The sequence below is a fragment of the Lates calcarifer genome, linkage group LG2, assembly GCF_001640805.2.
Source record: "Lates calcarifer isolate ASB-BC8 linkage group LG2, TLL_Latcal_v3, whole genome shotgun sequence".
Taxonomy (NCBI): Eukaryota; Metazoa; Chordata; class Actinopteri; family Centropomidae; genus Lates; species Lates calcarifer.
Window position 1 is genome coordinate 19,511,911 of NC_066834.1, and position 21,158 is coordinate 19,533,068.

At 40.0% G+C, this 21,158-nt stretch overlaps 1 long non-coding RNA gene across 1 annotated transcript in view; it reads right to left on the minus strand.

Moving 5' to 3' along the window:
* Positions 1 to 18,403: 18,403 nt before the first annotated feature.
* The window catches only part of LOC108897716 (uncharacterized), a 53,389-nt gene continuing 50,634 nt past the window's right edge, over positions 18,404 to 21,158 (minus strand). The window contains exon 4 of the long non-coding RNA XR_001963345.2: positions 18,404 to 18,460. This is a non-coding gene — a long non-coding RNA (uncharacterized LOC108897716). The remainder of the gene's footprint in view (positions 18,461 to 21,158) is intronic.

Genomic DNA, 21,158 nt, shown 5'->3' on the forward strand with positions numbered 1-21,158 from the left:
CGTGGGAGTGTTTGTGCGTTGTTGTCAAGTGATCTTAATGTCACTGTGCGTGGCTGAAGAGATTGTTTTCTACAGCACCACATACAGAGCCCACTGATGTCTATTTATGAGCAACAAGCTGACGAGGACATAATTGAACATGCTGTATGTGTGTATCTGCAATATTGTACATAAAAACTGCATTATGTTTAACAGAAAGACACAATAGGTGAAGAGCAAGCTGTGGCTGGATATACTGTGATAAAACATGTGCCACACATGGAGTGACTGCATGTGTATAGCATCAAGTTTATGATGCATGATACGGATGACAACTAGCAGAATGGCAGTCGATCAATAGCCATGATTAATATGATTGTGTTTTTGTTTTTTTTGTTGTTGAGCTAAACAGCCTGTGGGACAGTGTTAATCTACCTGTCAGTTTCTGTTGCTTTTCCCCCCGGCTACAACGCCAACTGTCAGTCTGATATTTGTTTTGTTTCTCCTGTTTATTCTGTTACTGCTGAATCATTTAACTGAGTAACAACTGTATCGCCACCGTGAATCGTTGTTCTGGGCTCAGTGTGGTTAGTTATGCTCTCATGCGTTCTCTCCTCTCTCTCTCTCTCTGTGTTCTCCCTGTCACATACACACTGAATTTCTCTCTCACACACACACACACACACACACACACACACAGAGTCATGCACACAAGCCTTTCCACTTTTCCACCAGGTATGGGAATATAAATGATCAATTTCCCAAGCTGAAGTAGAAATGCTCATAGAGGAAAATTAAATCCCATGCCTGGGGCTGATGGGATATTTATCTCTCCCATTTTATCTACTACTCTCCTCCTTCAGCAGTTGGCACATTTTCCATCAGTGGCATTTTCCTTCAATCAGTTGCACTATGTGTGTGTACACCAGGACAAAGTGCTTCCCTCTCATAGCAAGTCAGGGTTTCTTTAATTTAATAGGTGCACCTCGGAACCTAGATGAATTTAATGGGAGGCACAACACCGCAACGATACAACCTCTCTTCCACAACAGAACTGCACACAAAGGGAAAGAAAAGAAAATCCAGATGTTTTCTCAAATTTCTCACACAGAGGTGTGCTGATTGTTTCGAGGTTAAGACATCTCAGTCCTAATTGGCTGAGACAGTTCAAGGCACATAAACAGTTACTCATCTTGTTAAGAGATGCACTCCTCTGCTGTTAGTCTGCAAGATCTGTGACGATCAATCGCTGATACTATCACGTCATTGGCCAATCACCTGCGAGTCATTATAACCCTGGCTGCTGGAAAACATGACTGACGTCTTTGTGGATTGGTGTCTATTGTTTTTGGGCATAGTCTACTACTTTTTATTTTTATTTTTTGTAATTTTGATTTTATCTCTGAAGAAGATGACAGCTGTCAGTACCAGCAGGTAGCCCAGGTGATGAAAACCTATTCGTCTCTCTTCAGTGTCCTATCGATAGAAAGCAGTATTGACTGATGCACTGACACGGAGGGAATTGAACTGCAGGGAGGATGGTGGAGTCGACGGATGTCCACAGCCCTCTGGATTCATCAGCCTGGCTGACTGTCAGAAGTGTAGTGATTCTGCTGGCAATCAATGAGCCCTTTAAGTAATGCATGGTTCCACAGAGACGCTTGCAGATGACATGTTTAAGAAGGGGTCACAACTGGGTTTCTAATGAGAGCAGTGGATGACTCCCATAGGCCTCAAAACCACTTACTGACACCTGGGAAATGGAGAAAAAAGGTGATGTCTCACATAATGGAAGCATTTGTAAGACATCACATATTTCATTAGTTTCCTGCCAGTATGAGGGGAAAAATCCATCACCACTCTCATGTACCACCTACCCACTACAGATGAGAGTTGAATTAATCTTGCATTTTTAAAAAATCATTATCATCAATACATTAAGAGTGAAATTCGAATGAGGGTCTCAGAGCTGGCCAGTGAAACAACACTCCTCTACCTTCTGGCAAGTGTGTAATCCCATACAGATCCTCCTGCCTCAAATGACGGACATGTTGTGAAATTCTCATCATGTAACATTTGATAATGAGACCACGCTGTGTGAAGGCAGCGACTGATTGGCTCTGAGTTTGAAATAGCATTCATACACACGCGCACACGCACACACACACTCACACAATCTCTCACACACACCCTTGGAAATGGCACTTCTGATTTGTTTGTCTGTCCTGGAAGTTTTCATCATTAGCTTAGCTGTGGCGCTAGCTACTTCCTAGCTGTAGGGGGGAAGAGAATGAAGATAGCAATCTGCTTCAACGCAATTCACAGTCGTGTTGGAAAACAACAACAGTGAGCTGTGAGAAACTTTTTGGGGACACCAAGTGCTATTTGATGCTAATCAGGGTGTGTAGCTCTCTGAGAATACACCACACAGATGATGACACACTGGGGATGCAAGAGCCATGAATCCACATTATTACCATTACATGCATGTCCAAATATAGCCTCTAATTGCTTAGTGAAGTTACAATCATACAGTTACGTGATGTTTGCTCAGAGCAACAAATCTCAATGTAATGTTGTTCTCCATGCAAATATTACATTAAATATATACACATACTGTACTGTATACAGCCGTGCAACTAGAGGAATTCATTATTCTCTAAGGGCACGGGGTCAAGTCAGGAAATTCATAAACTGTGTGTTTTTTTTATCAGATTATTTTCTTACTATCTGACTGAATTACTTTTATCATTATCTGATTTCCCTGACTGAATTACTTTTTTGAAGTTACTTTTTCAATTTTCCTATTTTTTTCCTATTGTCTAAGGAGAATAGAATAAAATGTATCTACTGCCTTTATTGCACTTGTCCGTATTCTCTTTTTAGTCGTGCTGGATGCTGAATCAAAAGATTTAAGAATAGAGCACAGTGACCATTTTGTATGGATTAGCTTAATCCAGTGATTTATTTCGTTCATATACATGATCTCATTCCTCTGGTTACCCCATAAGCTATAAATATGATGTTGTTTAGCTTTTTCTTTAAGCTCTGAAGAAGGCAAACCTTTGCCAAAACATCAGCTCACAGAAGCTCACAGTCTGTGCTGCATATATCTGTCATTCTTAAGTGCCCCTGCTTCCTGTGCAAGTCACTATACTTGTTTTCTACCCAAGATTCAGAAAGCTGTTGGCATTAATAGCAATATATTTCTGAGCTCTACTTAGGGACAGCACTGTTCCTGAATGCTCCTGATTTCTTTTCTTTTTTAAAAAAACATACACAGTGTTTTAAAGAATGGCATGTACTGCACCAGCAACTCAACTATATGCACATACAACTTCTGCAGATATTGACTGTGTAATTATGATGGGTGAAAGTAAGGGGTGTGTTTGTGTGTTCAGTGAGGACATTTTGTTTTACATGAGTAAGCTTCTGTTTTTCAAACTTACAGGTGTGATTTTCTAGCTTCCCACATGTACTGTAGCTCCCTGCCAAGAAATATTTAAATCCCATGAAGACATGTCATCAACATGCAATTATTTTTTGCACTCTAAGAGGTAATGCTTACATTAAAGAACAAACTGATACTAATTCCCAACCTCATTTATATGCAAATTCTGTTTAGAGGTCCCTCGCCATGCTCACAGTCAGACTTGAGAGAGGATATGTTTTCTGACTGCAGGGGCCACAGGGATTCACCTGAAGGTGTGAGTTTGGTTTTATGTTCATGATGATTGATGCTGCAGTCATTCCTCCTAGAACCTGTGTTTTTAATGCAAGAAGTTTCACCACGAACTCATCAATTTTAGCTGAAACTATTTCATTATTAAGATTAGTTAATGGTTGTTGTTGTTGTTGGTTTTGCCCTTGTATTTTCTGAAGATTAAATTTATTATAATTGTAACCTGCTGTAATCCTGCCTGTTAAGGATCCTCTTAATCCCCCAAACAAGCCAGCTTCTCCTGAGCTTTGTTTAAGAAATAAGAGCATAATAAGAGAAGAGCAAACCATTTTAAACTTTGCACATCATTTTCCCAAAGTTGAAAATAATGATGGACTTTAGTTTCACCTCCTGACCTCTGCCTTGTTATGGCTTCACTCAGCTTTGTCTCCCCACAGTCTGGTCAGCCAGGGAACTTGTTCACATGATTCTGCGTCTGTCAGACTGCCACAACTTTTTCTGCATCAAAGTCGATGAGCGCAGGCAAGGTGAACAGAAAGTGGCTGCTGCAGTAGGAGATGCTGTGCTGTGCCTGGCTTCTCTACGGGCAGCGCAGGGAGAAAAGTTCAGCTTTTCAGAGGAGTCCATGTGACCTGGACTAACTAAGAAAGATAAGCAGAGGAAAAGGCAAGAGAGTCAATGCTATAACACATAATAATTAACCCAATGTACTAAGCACTGATTAAATTAAATAGAGCACTATACCACAAAGAAACATTACATTTAACAATTGAAGAGTGAAAGCAATTCAGCATGCCAAATTGGGCTCAGAGGATTCATACAAATTGCATTTGCTTAATCAAGAGCAACAATTTTAAAAATGGTGGCACTTAACAATGAGTTCAGTTCTACTCTGTAGGAAAACAGAAAAGATGCTAATAGATAGTAACCTGGTCAACCATGATCACATTCAAGCTTCAAGAACCTACAATTAAGCCCCATCAGTGTACAGGGGAGTGGGCACAGTTACAAGAACATCATTGTAATTAAATGAAGTGCAGTGCAAAACACCCTCTGTCTGTGAATATTGCAATGTTCAGTTTCATTCTTGATGCCATAGTTTACGTTATTAGAAAACAATCTTAGCGTTCTTATTAATTTGTTACCCCACTTAACATTATTTACATCATTAGCTATCTCGCTGAGAGTTAGATGAAAGGACTGATACCTCTCACACAAAATGAAGCTACCACCAACAGCTGGCTAACTTAGCTTAGCTCAAAGACTTGAAACAGTGGGAAACATTTAGCCTGGATCTCTCATAAGGTAACAAAAGCTGCCTACCAGCATCTTTAAAGCTAATTAACACGCTGCATGTCATTCATTCAATCCATACAAAACTGAAGAACAAAAATGACAACTAGCTGTTTTACTGAGGGGGGGGGGGCAACAGTAATGTCCTGGATTCAACACTGATTACCTTGTAACTGGTTCGCGCCAAGAAATAGTCTGGCTGTTCATAAAACTGCTCATGTTTGTGAACAATCCAATTCTTGTCAATAGCTCTTACAACGAAGGGAACTGGGTCATGCTTAGTGTGAGTTTTTTTAGTTTTTTTGGTGGTGCCTGCCCTAAATCCACTCCCCCATACTGTACATGGAATGAGCTGCACTTACCCCTTCTTCTTCTTCTTCAGTCTTATTGGCAGATCACAAACCAACTTCAAAAGTGCATACTGCCACCGTCTGTGTCGGATCATCTGAATACTGATTGGTCTATAGAAAAAACAAAACAAAACAGCCAGTTCATTTTGAAAGAGCAATGGCCAATGAGAAACTCTGACACTCTGCCAGTGTACTCAGTCAGTCAAGCAGATGTCAGTCAAGCACTGACATCTGCATTTAGGGCTGGCCCTGCTGCTGCAGGCAAGACACAAGGGAAGAAAGAACAAACCACTGTTTGAAAGGAATGAGAATAAGATCTGGTATAACGTGATAATAAGTAGACAGATTTTGGCGGTGTAAGCGTTCATATTTATCGCAGTGTTATCATAGCAGTATTAATCTTCTCATCAAACTCTAATCTAATTGCCACCTGGCTTTTGTTAATTGTCAATGGTTTTCCTGATCCATGATGTCTGAAAAGTATACTGTCGATCTTTGCGTTGCAAAGAGAATCCAGTATGCTCCCTCTCAGCTCTTATTCCAGTGTCCAAAATTCATTTTTCTTGAGGAAATTTGACTAATTTAATAAAGGAAATTGGGAGGATTTGAAAAACAGGTTCAAAGATTTTCCTCTGACTGAAAGCCTCAGGAAGCAACCAATTCCCAACTGTGATGTGCTGCTGAAGTCTGTCTCTCGCTCTCATTTTCTCTCTCTCATTAAAGTTCTTTTTAACACCCGTTTGCTGTATCTTTCCTCTCTCTCTCCCTCTCTCTTATTCATTCAATCTCTCATTCTTTCCATCCCCTATTCATTGTATGTCACTCTGGATAATAGTGTCAGATCAACGCCCAAACTGTGACTGTCCTTTTCCCTTCGACTTCTGTACAGCCCTCCCCATAGCACTGCATTAGAGCTGGCCTTCTGGACAGAGTCTACATCTTTTTAACCACATAAAACAAAATCTCTGTATCCAATCTCTTCTGTGATTGAATTCTATTATCCTTTTGGCAGCTGTCTGTGAAGTGATGATATTGTTCATTTTTTCATTTTTGTTGGGTGGGTGAGGTTTCATTGGCATGGAAACTGAGGGTAGTTGTGGTTAGCTGTAGCTGCTGGAGACATTTGACTGATGCAGTGGTTTGTGTGGCTGCAGGGCTGACCGTCTCGCAGGGATTCGGCTGTTTGCATCATGGTTCCTCTGGCGTGATGTCTTGTTGCTTTTTTTTTTCTTTTTTTTTTTCCAGTGGGGATTTTGTCACAGTTATTCACAGGCAGCTTTATGACGGCGACACGAAATAACATGCAATCATGCCGTGAGGAGGGGGCAGGGGGGAGAGGACAAAATCCAAATGTAGTTAAGCGCATTTGGCTGTGCTCGCACAGAACGACTGGGAGAAAGATTTCGTGCGAGTGGTCATGGTGACCTTGGGATGAGCTCTGGAAGAAATGGCTGAGCCGGGCCCCCAGAGCGCTGAGGTGAATATGGAGTCCTGTCAACATGAGGAATGTCGTCGTGCTGTTGTCTGGTAATAAAAGAAGCCATCATTCTTGCAGAACATCAAAAACAATGCCACCACTGAGCCTGTACTCTAACAACCCGGAGAAATGAACCACCCAGAGATGTATGCATTCAACAACTCCAGCATTAGCTTTTTGACATTTATTAAAACAATGCCAACGAAAGGACCGAAATACAGTTCATCATGAGACAAGAGAGCTTTTTATTATAGTTCACTATTAATGGTCAATTTGGCATTTGCTGTAGCTCTAAACTACCTCCAGGCAGTGCAGCTGTTTATTAGAGGTGGGGGCTGGGTAAGAACCGAACATAATGCTGTTTAATTTAACTGCATATGCATTTCACAGCAGTAAAATATCACGATTTACAGTTATGGTTCCATTTCAACTGCTTAAACTGCTGTGGTAAATCTCAGTGTTGGGAAAGCAACGGCTTGAAAACGTGGTAAAAATGTGCAGTTAAAAGCAGCATCATCCTGCACACTGAGGCTTTGAGGCAGTGACAGAAAGTAATAACAGAAAATTTGAGGGATTGAAAAACCATCAGACTTAATCAGAAATGTATCAAGATAACTGACAGTGACATTATTCAGAACAATCTAGTGATAGTGAGAGAGGAGAACATCGTAGCGTACAAAGAAAAATCAATTTTAATATCACAATCACAGTTTTTTAGTACGGAAACTGGTGGTAAATTGGACAGTAGAAGAAACAGGAAATCTCCACCATTCAACTATCTCTCCAGTGCAATAAATGCTCAGCAAGTTCTTTTTCACTAAGTTCTGTGAATTCCATTTTGGACAGACCTCCAGAGCAAAAAGACATTCAGATGTTTATCAGGATCTTAGAAGAAGGGCGAGTATCTGCAGCGATGGTGCGGGGGCTGCAGAGCAAACACACAGCAGGTCATACTGAGCCATGGCGTTGTCCGTGAGAGACACAACGGTACAAAGCCGAGAGGGGTTAACCAGTATTGAAATGTTTGGATCCCATCCTTGCTGTCCAAGTCTGTGACATTGACTTATGGTGACACCCTCCAGCCTGTTTTGCTTAGACAGTTAAATGACAAATGGTCCTGCCTGTCAGCCAACATCTGTTATTCATCTGCAGCCTGGACTGGCACTGCCAGGCCAGCAGGCTGCATGGCGCTGCCAACTTTAAAGCCAACCTCCTACAGCTCAGTCACAACAATTGCAGCCAATCAGCATCCAAACACTGCTATCTTAGCTTTCTTCAACCAAAATCACACTCAATCCTTTCATGTCCATGTGTTTCAGCAACCTGTATTCAAAGAGTTATTAATCGTCAGTTGTTTAAGTTGAATCAGTTGGACTGAGAAACAAGTGTGGGAGATGCATCATTAATTATTCCATGAGGGAAATTGTGTTGAGCCAGAAATAATTATAAAATAAAATAATCTAATTAAAAAGTCTTTAAAGTATGATAAAACAGAATAAGGTAATAATAATATAAATACATGCAACTTTCAGCATATGGAGCTGTTTTTCATGTGGTTTTTATATAACATTACAATCATCAGCCTAAATTATAAAGTAAGGCGTTCCATCTGGCCTTTGAGACCCTGTAGAGATGGCCTAATTACTCAAATGCTCAAATGAGTTGCCTAATGCATCTTCACCCAGAATATAAATGCGTGAGAAATGATTGCACCATTATGACGGTGTTAAAATACCAGCAGTGCAACTTAGTAAGAAAGAGAAGAAACTATACCAAAAAATGTGAAATTATACAGGACAATAAAAGATGAATTACAGTCGCTGAAATCAGTGAGACAAATTTACAAATTAGCCATGAGTGGAGAATATGCACATATGAGATTATACTGAATAATGCCATCATGGAGTTTGATGTGATGTTCAGTTTTCTCCTCAGGAAACGAGGAAAATTACTCATCTTAAACAGTAGAACAAATTCCACATTTCGCTTTCCTCTCTGCCGGATGACACAGCTAACATTTATCCTCTGTTGGTGGAATTAGATGTTAAGTCAAGGTTAAATGACCAAGTGTTTGTGCTGTATTGTGTTTGGACGCTCTGTAATGCACCGTTTCTCCAATGATTATGGATAGTAGGAGAGCAGTGGCAGTGTTTAGGGACTGTTATCTGCAGCCTCTTTTCATTTATGATGGTTTTATAATGCTCTCTCCTTCATGGATCACACTCTCACCGGCACAATATCGTACAATGCTGCATATTTTATTATATTCAACAACAGAGGTTAAACACACAGTACACACTACTGTCCTTGAAGAGCCTAAATAAGAAGTAGTGTATATAGTGTCTCTACAGGACATTCACAAAATTATGTCTGTTCTGCTTGAGGCTGCATTAGGCACAATTGGGTCTGTAAAAGAGAAGAATGTCCTATCTGTCCAAGACAGTGGGTTCACCTCATTTGACTGGATGGGATTCAGGTGTTGGATCGTTCCCTAAGAAGACTCTTCTTTACCATGAATTCCACTTCTACACAGAGACAGCCTTTGACTTTCACAAGGGCATCGCTTTGTGTTGTAAAGTGGTGGAGACATAAAGGCTCATGTGTTTTTAGGTAATATAATATGGTTAGAGTAGATAATTACAGCAGCAAAAACTGAATAAAGGTGCATCTAAATGGCATAGCCTAGGCTACTACAACACAGAAATACTTGTGCACAAGTAACACTCATCGATATGTGTCACATCCACAGCTGCAATATCCATGTCAATCAAACAATGCCAATATCCCATCTACTGTAGAAAGCATGAGTGCACATCGGTCTGCCCAGCAATAACAATATCCAGGTTTCTGGTCCCAGACTGTCACTGGGAGTGCACTGGTTTCTTTAGACTTAATTAGCCTGGCTTGTTGCCGGATACTAGGCTTTGAGCTTTTTTAGCATTGAGTATTTTTAACAATTTGATTTTAAAAAGTGATCAGGACGGAGCTGGCCATTTTTCAAAAGTGATGGGGACATGTCCTCAGCAACTTTGTGGGAGTGGTTTGAGAGGGTTCAACAGGTGCTGTATTTGGCTGACAGATGTCATTTTTGGACTGTTTAAGTGCTCTCACGGAACATGAACTGGAGCCTACATTTGAGTGCCTGGGCAGATGCACTGCATATCTGAGTTTCAGTAGCTTTACATGGTGGCTCCAGGACATGTTGAGTTTTTCCAAAATCATCCATGAAATCAGGCAGGATTTTTAAGCTGAAAATAGGCCAAGCAGTTGTAGAATTAGTCTTGATTTTTGAGCAATAAAAAGCATTTTTCCATACAACTGTTCTGCCTCATTTTCCACAGAACTACACAGGGCAGTGTTGTCGGCAGCACTGGCAGTAGACAAAGCAGCCGGAATGTCCCTCTCCCTATCCTCGTTCTCCAGCTCTTCCTGAGAGATGCCAAGGTCTTTTCAAGCTAGATAGGATATGTAATTCCTCCAGCGTGTTCTGTGTCTACCCCGGGGCCTTCTCCCAGTTTGACATGCCCAGAATACCTCCAGCAGAAGGCATCTGGGAGACATCTTGATCAGATCCCCGAATGACCTCGACTGGCTCCTTCCACAAGAGCAGAAGTTCTATTCTGAGTTCCTTCCAGATATCCGAGGTCATCACACAGTCTGAGACATCCAGCGAAAGAAGTTCATTTCAGTTGTTTGGAGACCTTTGTTGTGTATCATTCCTTATCCCTCTGTCCCCTCATTTCCTGTCATCTCTTTACTGTCTAGTCTCAAATAAAGGCACAGAAAATGCCACAAAAATACTAAAAAAGAAAAGACAGAAATCTAATATCCTAATGAATTTCATGTTTAATTACCTTTTCTTCTGCACATTAATTAAACACTCATTTATGCCGTAAATGAGCCAAATTAAAGTTGCAGGAAAGATATTTGCTGACATGATGTTACATTATTTCTGCACAATGAAAGGCTTTGAAGACGTCTCTTGATGGCACTTTTGGGTGCTAATGTGCAGACTTGTGAAGTATAGCGATGATCTTTTCTTGTGTTAGAAGTGAAACTTTGACTTGGGTAACATGCGGCATTGAGGTTAGTCCACAGTTATTAATTAAACAGATAGTGTCACTAAGCTGCATGCTTGAGATACACTCAGCAGATCCCACATTCATGCCTTGACACATAATATGCTATAAATGTCCTGCAGAGTCTTGGCAAAACAAAAAACATACTCCCATGATACAGAAACTACCACATTTACATTGGAAATTAAGCTGTGTGAATTCATCAGCATACCAAACATCCATTAAAAGGCTTATTGCAGGGTGATCATCTAAAGTGTGAGTTGATGCTCTTATTTGTAGGATGTGAAATTGAGATGTGCAAGCTGTAACATTTAAGAATTTAAAATAGATACACTCTTGTCTTATTTGCGTAATTTGCAAAGTCGATTTGGAACAGAAAAAAGTATCTTGTCTCTCGTGATAAAACGCCATATGGCTGTCTACTATTTGTCCAAATGAAATTCTAGTGTCAGGTATGGGCACTGGCAGGAAATCTCCTCCAATACAAAGAACGCTTGTGGTAGTGGCAAAAGGTGATTGGGGTTTAAAAACAAACAAACCCTTGATGCCTTCAAAGCGTTACAGAGGTGTCGGAGGGGTCACAGCCACAAAGCCTTGAAAATAGAATCCGAGGAGAAAGTCAGACCCTTATTCTCTGAGAAATATGGGCCGGGGGAGAAAAATAGAATATATAACTTACTTTCTTTTTTTTCTTCAGGGCTGGGTTTTACGTCTTAGTCTGTCTGAGGCTACTGCAGTTTTTCGCCTCGTTGACTCGTTAATGATGTGGTAAAGACACGTATGAAACCAGTTAGATGAACTCTGCGAGGCAGAAACACGGCATCATCTGCATCAAAGAAACATTAGTATCATGTTTTGCATGTTATGAAGCTGGGTAGGAGGTTCACGTTAATCTTTTTTTGCTGCATGATTGAAACTGTAGTTTCTCGTCTGTTGAAACCCAGCTGCGACTGGTTTTCTCCTCATGTAACACAGGAGGAGATAAAAGATGGACCAAGGACTCTCACAATAATCTGTACTCCTACCATGTTGCATTTGTTAATCTGTCTGAGCGTACATACAATATCTTAAATTCCACTGGTCACATTTTAATGAAACATAATCTATGTATAAACCTATTGTGTTTGTCATTTTAAAAGGACACACTGCTTTGTGAAACATACTGAAGTGTCCTCTGAACACATACTGTATAGAGAGCAATGTATGTGACAGCCTCTTACCCATTCCTCTGTCACATAAAATTAAGAAGCAGTAACTTCCTGACACATAAACTCCTGTAAAACCCCAGCATATGTTTTTACATTTTGGTCTTTGTACAGTTCAAACAAACAAGATACAACATCAGTTCATGAGCTTATATGTTGTTTTCATTACCCTTTGGAGAGAGTTAGGCTAGCTGTTTCCCTCTGTTTTCAGTCTTTATGCTAAGCTAAGCTAACTGGCTGCCAGCGGTAGTTTCATCTTTACAGTACTCCTTTTAAGTAGTACAAGTATTAGTAGTAGTGGTAGTAGCAGTAATCATGGAAGTAGAAGTAAGCAGAAATAGAAGTGAAGTAGTAGGAATAGTAGCGGTAATAGCAGTTGTTACAGATATAACAGAAGTAGTAGTGGTAGCAATATTATCAGTAAAAGTAGTAGAAGCAGTAGTATTAAATTCATTAGTAGTACAGTGACATAGGACACTTCACACTTAAGAGCATGTAGTATTAAGAGCTGTACCTATCAAATTATGATTTCAGGATGCGGAACATTAATAACTTGATAAACTGTGATTAAATCATGTATTATCTGCCATGCTACATTAGCTGACAAAACTGATGTTACATAACAAAAAATATTAAGAGCTACTGCATGTGTGCATTGTACTCCCTTTAGAACAGGGTTTTTTTCTTACTCAGTATGCATACCAGATACAAGAGAGACAATCTACATCAAAACTGGGACAAACCCCAACAAAGATAATGTGGCACAGTATTTATCAGTTTATTTAATCACATATTTAACTTGCATCGACTTTATTTAACCTTGTTCAACAATTGAGCAGACCTGCTGAGATTAAAGCTGTTTTTCCAGGGAGACCTGACTGAGAAAGCAGCATCATGGATAGCATACAGATGCAGAAAAGCAAAAGGCCATTAGGAGAAGCAGGATTCCATACATATAGAAAATGTCTAGACTAAGACATCCACCTTCTGTCTCTACACATGGCCATCTGTAGACATATTACACATACAGAAATACACACTTACATTCAGTGAAATTAAATATTTTTCTTCATTTTCTGATATAATGTTACAGCAAACTATACAATCTAACACTGCAGTATCTCCCATATTCTTACATTTCATTAAAAATTGGAATCACACAAAAGACAAATAAATGGCAGAAAAGATGGGAAAAGCCCTTAAAAAGCCAAGACTAAACATGGGGAAAATATAGATATCGGCCTTTTTTTGTTTACTGTTTTACTGCTTAATTATTGCTTTATAGTACTGACAGCCAGGAGCAGCGACTGACATTGTACACAACATAATTTCTAGATCTGGTGATAATGATGTTACGTTTGTGAATGAGGAAACTGTTGTCAATGGCTCTTTGGTTCAAACGAAGGTAAACAAGTTGTACTAGGAGCCGTTCTTTTTATTGTTGTGCCCAAATTTCACTGCCTGCCCTTCTCGTAGAAAAGTGAGAACCAGCCAATCAAACAAGACTAGGTCAAAACTTGGTATATGACTGGGCTATGTATGGGTGTACAAAGTTCAGGTGAATTTGTTACTGCGTTATTCAGTTCACCGATTCATTTTGAAAGAGCAACAGCCAATGAGGAAACTAACACTCAATCAACCAATGGTGTAATTGCATCACTCTGTCAGTCAGTCAAGGGGCAGACAATCGTGTTTGTAGGCTGGCACTGTTGTTGCACTCCAGCCAAAAAGAAAAGAGAATGATAGGGCCGCTCTCAGAAAGGATTGGAACCATATGATCCAGCTCCCTTCAAAGAGCCATAAATCCCATCACTATCTGGTGATATGTCTGCCCTTGTCTCTCCACAAACTGTATGTGAATCCAGGAGAAATCAGAGCTCCAGTATTAATCAGACCTTGCTGACTACCCACAAGTATAGACAATCTTTTTGATCCCGCCCAGTGGATGGACTCCTTCTTTCCCAGCTGAGACTTAACAGGTACTTCCACAAACAGATTTACATCAGGACAATAACTAAATTGGATATTAGTCGTTTAATGTTATCCACCACTACTATGATGGAAGTTCCCTCTTTGTTATTTGAGGATAATTATATGTTGCACAGCTGACCTTGGTTGGAGTGCATGGAGTCTACAGTCTCACTGGTCCCATGACAGACAGACCAATTTAAGGATAATTTTATGAGCTTGTGATCTCAGCTCTTTGTCTTATTTGGAGATCAGCTGCTATAAGAACATAATAAAACATAACTTGGCAAGATTAAGATCTGGGAAACATCTTTTCCAGTAATCTACAGCTATTCATTTTCATGTAAAGAGAATTGAAATTAGACTATATTAAGTATCTTAGTTCTCCACCTAATCACCATCATCATTAATGGTATAGCACCTTTTCTTACAGTTATACACAGTACTGCACGAATGAAAGCAATGAATATTAGAAACAAAAACAAAGTAAAAGCGTGGGAACATCAGGTCACAGAAGAACTAACTAAATTACACACTAAGAATAAAATAAAAACAGGGAAATGAATACACTAAAGTGATTTAAAAATATCACTTAAAAGGTTTTCAGAAGAGACTTGAGTCAGACAAAGAGCTAGCTAACATCTGATGCTCAGGCAGCCTTTAGGTTATAAATAGGTACATATGGGGTCAAAAAGTAACTGAATTAAGTCTGAGAGGTAACTGGGATCCAACAGATGGAAGCCTGTGCCACTTTTTTCAGCTTTAAATGATGTATGCTATTTTTGAAAAATCCCTTTGCTGAAGAAAATAGGATTCTACAATCACTGTCAGCTGTCCACTGAGGCTTAAGTCTCAGTCTAATAGCATACCAAAACTTTTAGCTCAAGACTTAACATAAGCTGCAAGTGTTTCCTGCAGTACTAGTTTGTCTTTGGGAGGGCCAGATCAAAGAATCCCCAATTAAGTTGTAAGGGACTTTGAGACATTCATACGGTGAATATAAAACAGGCAGGTCAGCAGAACTAAGCAGGTTGGTTCTTATGCGTTTGGTGGGAGGTAGATCAGTGAATCATCAGCATAGCAGAGGATGGCGATATTATGTTGTCAAATAATGTGGCCCAAGGGGAAAGCATGGAGAAAAGTACTGGGCCTAAAACTGACCCTGCCTACCTGCCTTGTTTGTCACATCTGATCACTTGAGGGTCACAAAGACTTTTTTTGTAGCCTGTAACCTCTGACTGTCTCACACTCATTTGCTTATATTGTTGAGAGTCAGACTCCTCATTTGAAGTCAAGTATGTAAATGCTACAAGACATGGGTTTAAAATACTGTGTGTGTGAGAATGTGTGTGTTTTTCAGGATTTGGCTCTATTCAAAATCTGCCCATCCAGTAAAAGAGCTTGATCAGAATAGGTTGTGAAGGTGTTGAGCATGACACATACTTTTCCCCACAGGACCATCCCTTGTGTTTTGCTGAAGCCTTGTCTGCTTGAATCCAAGTCTAACGTCCCTTCTGACAAAAATTATTTAACAGTCCTTCATTTTCAGTGCCTTGGGCTTTCTGTCTCAACTCCTCCTGTTAAGCAAAGCCTCAGTGTCAGGGGAGTTAAGACCGAAATTCACTTTGCAGCAGGTATATAGAGAGGGATAAACCTACCTAAATTCAGTTTACTCACCTTCTGATTTGTAAAATTGGGCTTACCATCTTTTTAGTTTGATATAAGTCATTTCATTAACAAAGTATGAGACCAAAAAAATTATTTATTTTAATCTGCTACAGTTGTTCCCTGTTGCTCAAAGACACAGCTGTATTTGTTCAAGGATGGAAGAGTGTCAGTCAACCGGTCTCCTCAACCACAGCCAGCTCTATGTCTTTTTCTGCTAAAAATCATTTTCCACCAACTTTTGAACTTGACTTTGCATGTAAGGAAATAGTACCACAGTTACTGTGCATATTACACATTTTCCAGGTTTTTTCCCATTTTTCAAACCCCATTGATAACCCCGTTATCAGCCGTTAGCAGTTTAAGCCATTCATCCCTTAACACCATTAAACATTTGGGAGATCCTGTTGTGCTGTTAAGTTTTTCTTCTACTTTGGAATACAGAGTTAGCAAGCTAGGCTAATTAGCATACAAGGGAAGTGTAAGCAGGTTAACCTGGTTTGCTAATGTTAGCCCTAATTCCCACTAGATGTCACAACAAATAATCCTGTACCCTCAGACTCTATGTATTACCACTCTACACATTAAACCTCAATTTCCACTTTTTTATGAACACAATTTTGACCGAATGTGTGCATAAGCCAAAACAAACATCGAGGTTATAACTTTTTGCCTTTTGATAAAGACAGAAAACAGGGATTCCCTCATGTTTTTTACTGCTATATTACAGCAGTACTGTTTTTTCCTACATGGTGCAGCTGATCTGAGCTGAAGAAAGCTGCTCCATTTGCCATTTCAAGATCTGAAGCCAGCGCTGCATCTGAGGCCCTGTGACAAGTCAAATAAATTAAATCCCAATTCCTTATCTGTCAAAACAGAATCAGGGGAAGAAAGTTCTAAATCTACATCATATTCTTCTGTTATTTCCACATGTTATGTATGAGAATGTTGGAGACAGAAACACAATGAGCTTTCATGTGAGTATATGAAGCTTCTTTGGTCAGACGCCAAAATATTTTGCTTCTGTTGTGGTTCATATTACTGACTCACTGTCCTTATCAGGTGTTTTTGCATACATATGAAATACTTGCAGCAGTTTACTTAGCAGTAACATAAAAATGAGTAATGAAATTATTAATATAACATCAGTGAGACTGGAATTGCTTCCATTTCATTTTTCATCTCACCTCTCTCCTACTCCAGATATTAAATGATTCTGCCCCCTCTCGCAGGTAATTTTGATCTCTAATATGGAGCAGTCTATGCTGGGCCTTATTTTTTAACTTGAACCTGTGGCAGAAAACCCATTAAAAGCACCACTTAACATTGCTGGAGTGTGGCGCTGTGACACCAGGTGTGACCTAAAAAAAGGTAGAAGGCATAATTAGACACGGCAGATTCAGGTCGGAGAGGGCATCAGTCTCCGTTTCACTCTCCTACAAATTAGCGACAGAGCGGATATATTCAAATAATGAATCCTTTCTCCCTGACAAAGTTAAAAGGAATGAGCTGGAGACGACCAGAGGAGAAAGTGGGGGAGAATCAGAGTGGTACAAAGAGCCCCGGAAATCAGACGGTGTACGCTGACAGTATAACATGGTTGGTTTTTGAATATCAAGTGAAGGCTTTCTTCCTCTGATGAATACATATGGCCGGGGAGGAATGATGTATCCCTCCTTTCCTGCCTGCAATGATGATGCCCAATGAATGCGAAAGAGAAGCAGATGGTAGCCCACACATAGACAGGCCGCTACTGTCGTTATTGCATATGATGGAGTGGGAGACGGATGAATCAGTCACTCACAGTATCCTAAATCATCCTTTTGAGAACAGGTACTTCTTTCCGAATTTGATAATTCAAGACATATGGAGATTTTACGGTTACAGATTTTGATGTTGTTCTAGGCAGTCTGCTTCTTATGAGTGAAAAGGTCCAACATAAACACAAGATTTTCTCTCTGAGCTTAGACATATAAGTGCAAATTCCAAAACGGGGTATATTTGCATTTCAACAATTCATTTGATCCTATATTGAGTTTGAGAATTTGAATTTCTTTACAACAGGTTAATACTAAAATAAAGCGTTTTAAATGCCATCTTAAATATCTTCTAGTTACAGGACAGAGATAAGCATGCTATTCCACTGTTTTCAAAAAGAAATATCAAAAAGACATCATTTCTTGCATGTTGACTTGCAAGATTTCACAATTAAAACTCACTTAACTTTTATTAAAAAAATACAGTACACTTGTGTTATTTGCCTGGATCACATGAGGCTGCAGAACAGAAGAGTGTCCCACAATCACTAATTAAGACCCCATAGATTTGCCCCATTTACATGGAAAAATTTGAATTTTTAACAGCATCAGTTAGCGAGCACTCTGTCCAGAGACATATTTTTGTGCAGGGATGTCCAGAGAAATCTCTTAGCCTCTGTCACTAGCCCAGTTAATATACATATTTTCTTGGGTTGTAGCTCCAAGCAAAAATATTATTGAGTAATACATCAAAAAATATTCCAGGTTGGTGATGATTGAGTTATCTGAATTTTACCTTAGCTATTACTTGCTATTTGTATCAAAGTTCAAAGTCTTTGATGTTACTTCTTCCTGACAGTGTGTGCGGTTACTGCTGCCACACACATGGCTATGTGAGTCAGATTTAGTCATCCGTACCTCCATCTGTGTCGACCCGGTGGATCTACGACTGTCATGCTGACCCACGTCAGGAATCCTTTGGTCGCCCTGGTCCTTATCTGAGGCCTGTCCAGATACAGAGAAGAGATGCAGAGTCGGTGAGCTCTACTGGCATTGTTCCAGTCCATCGGCGAGGAGATTGGAGAGGCCTTCCTGTATCACTTCAGACACACCGGTGCATGCATTCAGATCTGCTTGAAAGACCAGTGGAGTATGTCAGAGGAATAGACCGTGCCTCCGGGCCTATGAGATGTAAAATTCAAGAGATGCAAGCAGTTTGGTGGCTTAGCCCAGTTTAATCTTTCTGCTCAGTGCCCCTTGTTGAGTCGTGCATTTTTATTAAGTCCCAATGACAAGGAGTGGAGAACCACGGCATGCATATTCACAGCCAGAGACGCTTCTCTCTGTCCTCCACTGCAACTAATTGTTACTGTGCCCATCCAACCGCTACTGCCCTGATTCCCTGTGCATTCACATAGCTTTACAGCAAAGCCGGCCTGCTGACAGGCTAAACTCTGCTACTTAGAACACACTTGTACTCAGGTATGACTCTGTCGCCTCCATGTTGAGGGGGATTGTGTCGGGGAAGTGCAGATAAACAGCAGGGTTGGAGAGGGCATGGAGCACAAAGAGATTCACCAGCTGACTAGAATAGAGTGTGTGTGTGCGCACAGGCAGCTGATTGGGAAGATGTGGAGGGAGCAGATGCTGTTCTGAAGGGACCCTGACCAGCATACAAAACACCTGACTACTATGACAGATCACCTGCGATCCCAGAGAGATACAGCAGCCGTTCAGTCCCAGTTTGAGATGTCACAGGAGGTGGCTTTCGGCTGACTTTTTCACTGATCGATTTTTTTTTTTACAAAGAGATGAAATATTGAGGATGACCTGTGGTTTAAAATAGCTTCTGATGGTATCTACACCTTTAAGAAGAAAAGAAAGGATTGTTGCAGAAAAAAACAAAAACATCTTTTGCACCTCTTCCTATATACCATACAACTATACCTTTTTACGCAACAGAGAGTATTAGTGCTGTGTTCTATACCTTTTTATAGGTACTGACTCTGCTCTGCATCTCTAGTCAGTGACCGCTGGTTACTCAAACTGACATGACAACTGGCAGTTACCAATTTAGCTAGCTAATTCAGCTAATAATGAGTTCTATACATTGGTTGAAAACATCAACTCAAGATGACTTTTTCAATGTTTGCAAATGGCCAGTTATGAAGTTTAGAATATTGTAATTAAATGTGCATATAAGGCTTCATAATATTATCAGAAAATCTACCTCTCCCAAGCAAAAAGTCATTGTCCTTACCAGGCAACAACTCATATAGAATATTATGGTGTCTGCTGCTTAGCTTGCAAACTTCAAACAGTATGTTTTTTTACGTTCACAAGTACAAGAGAAAAGACTTCACAATTGTCACACTGCCTCGTATTAACGTTGGCTGGAACTGCTCAAGTGCGTTTCTCCAAATCCAAGAAAGAGCAGGACATTGCTAACATTACCCTAAAGTCTGAGCAGTTTTCACATATGGCAAAACAGTGAATGTGATAATTGTGAAAGGGCCTTTTTAATTTGTTTTTTTAATTTTTAATTTTTTTTTATTTTATAACACATTGCCCCACAAAATTACTGTAATGTAGGTAATGATATGACTAAGGCCGTCCCCTAAAAGTCGATGAGTCAATGCATCAGCTGAGAAGACCCTGAAATGACTCGTATTTTGTGACTTGACTCGCTGCACTGTTTTTTTTAGATACCCCACAGTACTCAGGGCAACACTTGTACTTTCTCTGACTGTGTGGAACATCCCAGATGATGAACACAGGCATTAAAATATGAGTTTTTACATGAAAGTCATGTACAGGGGTATGGTGTGGTGCATCTAAGGCAGGGGAATGAATGGTATATTTTTGTCCTATTTGTAGATAAAGTGTAATGTAGAAAATAATGTTGAGTGTTTAATTAAAACAATAAGCATCGGTTAAATATGCCGACTGAAAATCCTGATTTAGGGACAACTGCACCGCAGAGTCAAAGCTGTCCCCCTCTCACTGTCTTGAAGGTTATCCACCAAGGGACCTGTCACAGTCAATCAGATCTACACCATGCTCTCAGCATAGGTGACAGATCATTACAGTCCCTTACAATGACACCTCACCATCCTTGAGCACGCTATTTAATTAGGTAAAAACAAATTATGCAGAGAGCTGTTCACTGAGCAAGAGAAAAACAAGCTGAAGCACTGTATTTTCCCCTCTTTGTATTTTTTCCTGTTATCTTTTGTGTCTGCTTTGCTTTGTTTCTGTTAAGCATGCCTGAGTTGGTTATGCACCAAACAAAACATGACCCACTGCAACGTGCGAGCGAAAGACTGATATATTGAGGAAACATACGCCACGCATACGTTATGTGTATGTGAAAGACATGAATTCAGCAAGCTGTTCCACAGGGATCATTGTCCATTTTGGCTCAGTCAAATGACACACTTGCTGTGTTTCTTTTTTGGCAGCATATTTATGCTGTGAACATCGTGTTCCACCTGATCCCAAAGGAGAGCTGTTGGGTTTAGATGTGGGGACTGAAGAGAAGTTACTGTCACTTTTCTGAAACATCTTTATCCTGCAGGAAATCTCCATTTGAACAAGAGTAGACTGTGAAAGTGATGGTACCAGCTCTATTGGTACCAATACCCTGTCATGTTGTCCTTGCTGTACTTATACGTGTCTGGAAGAGCCAGCTGTTTGTGTAAAC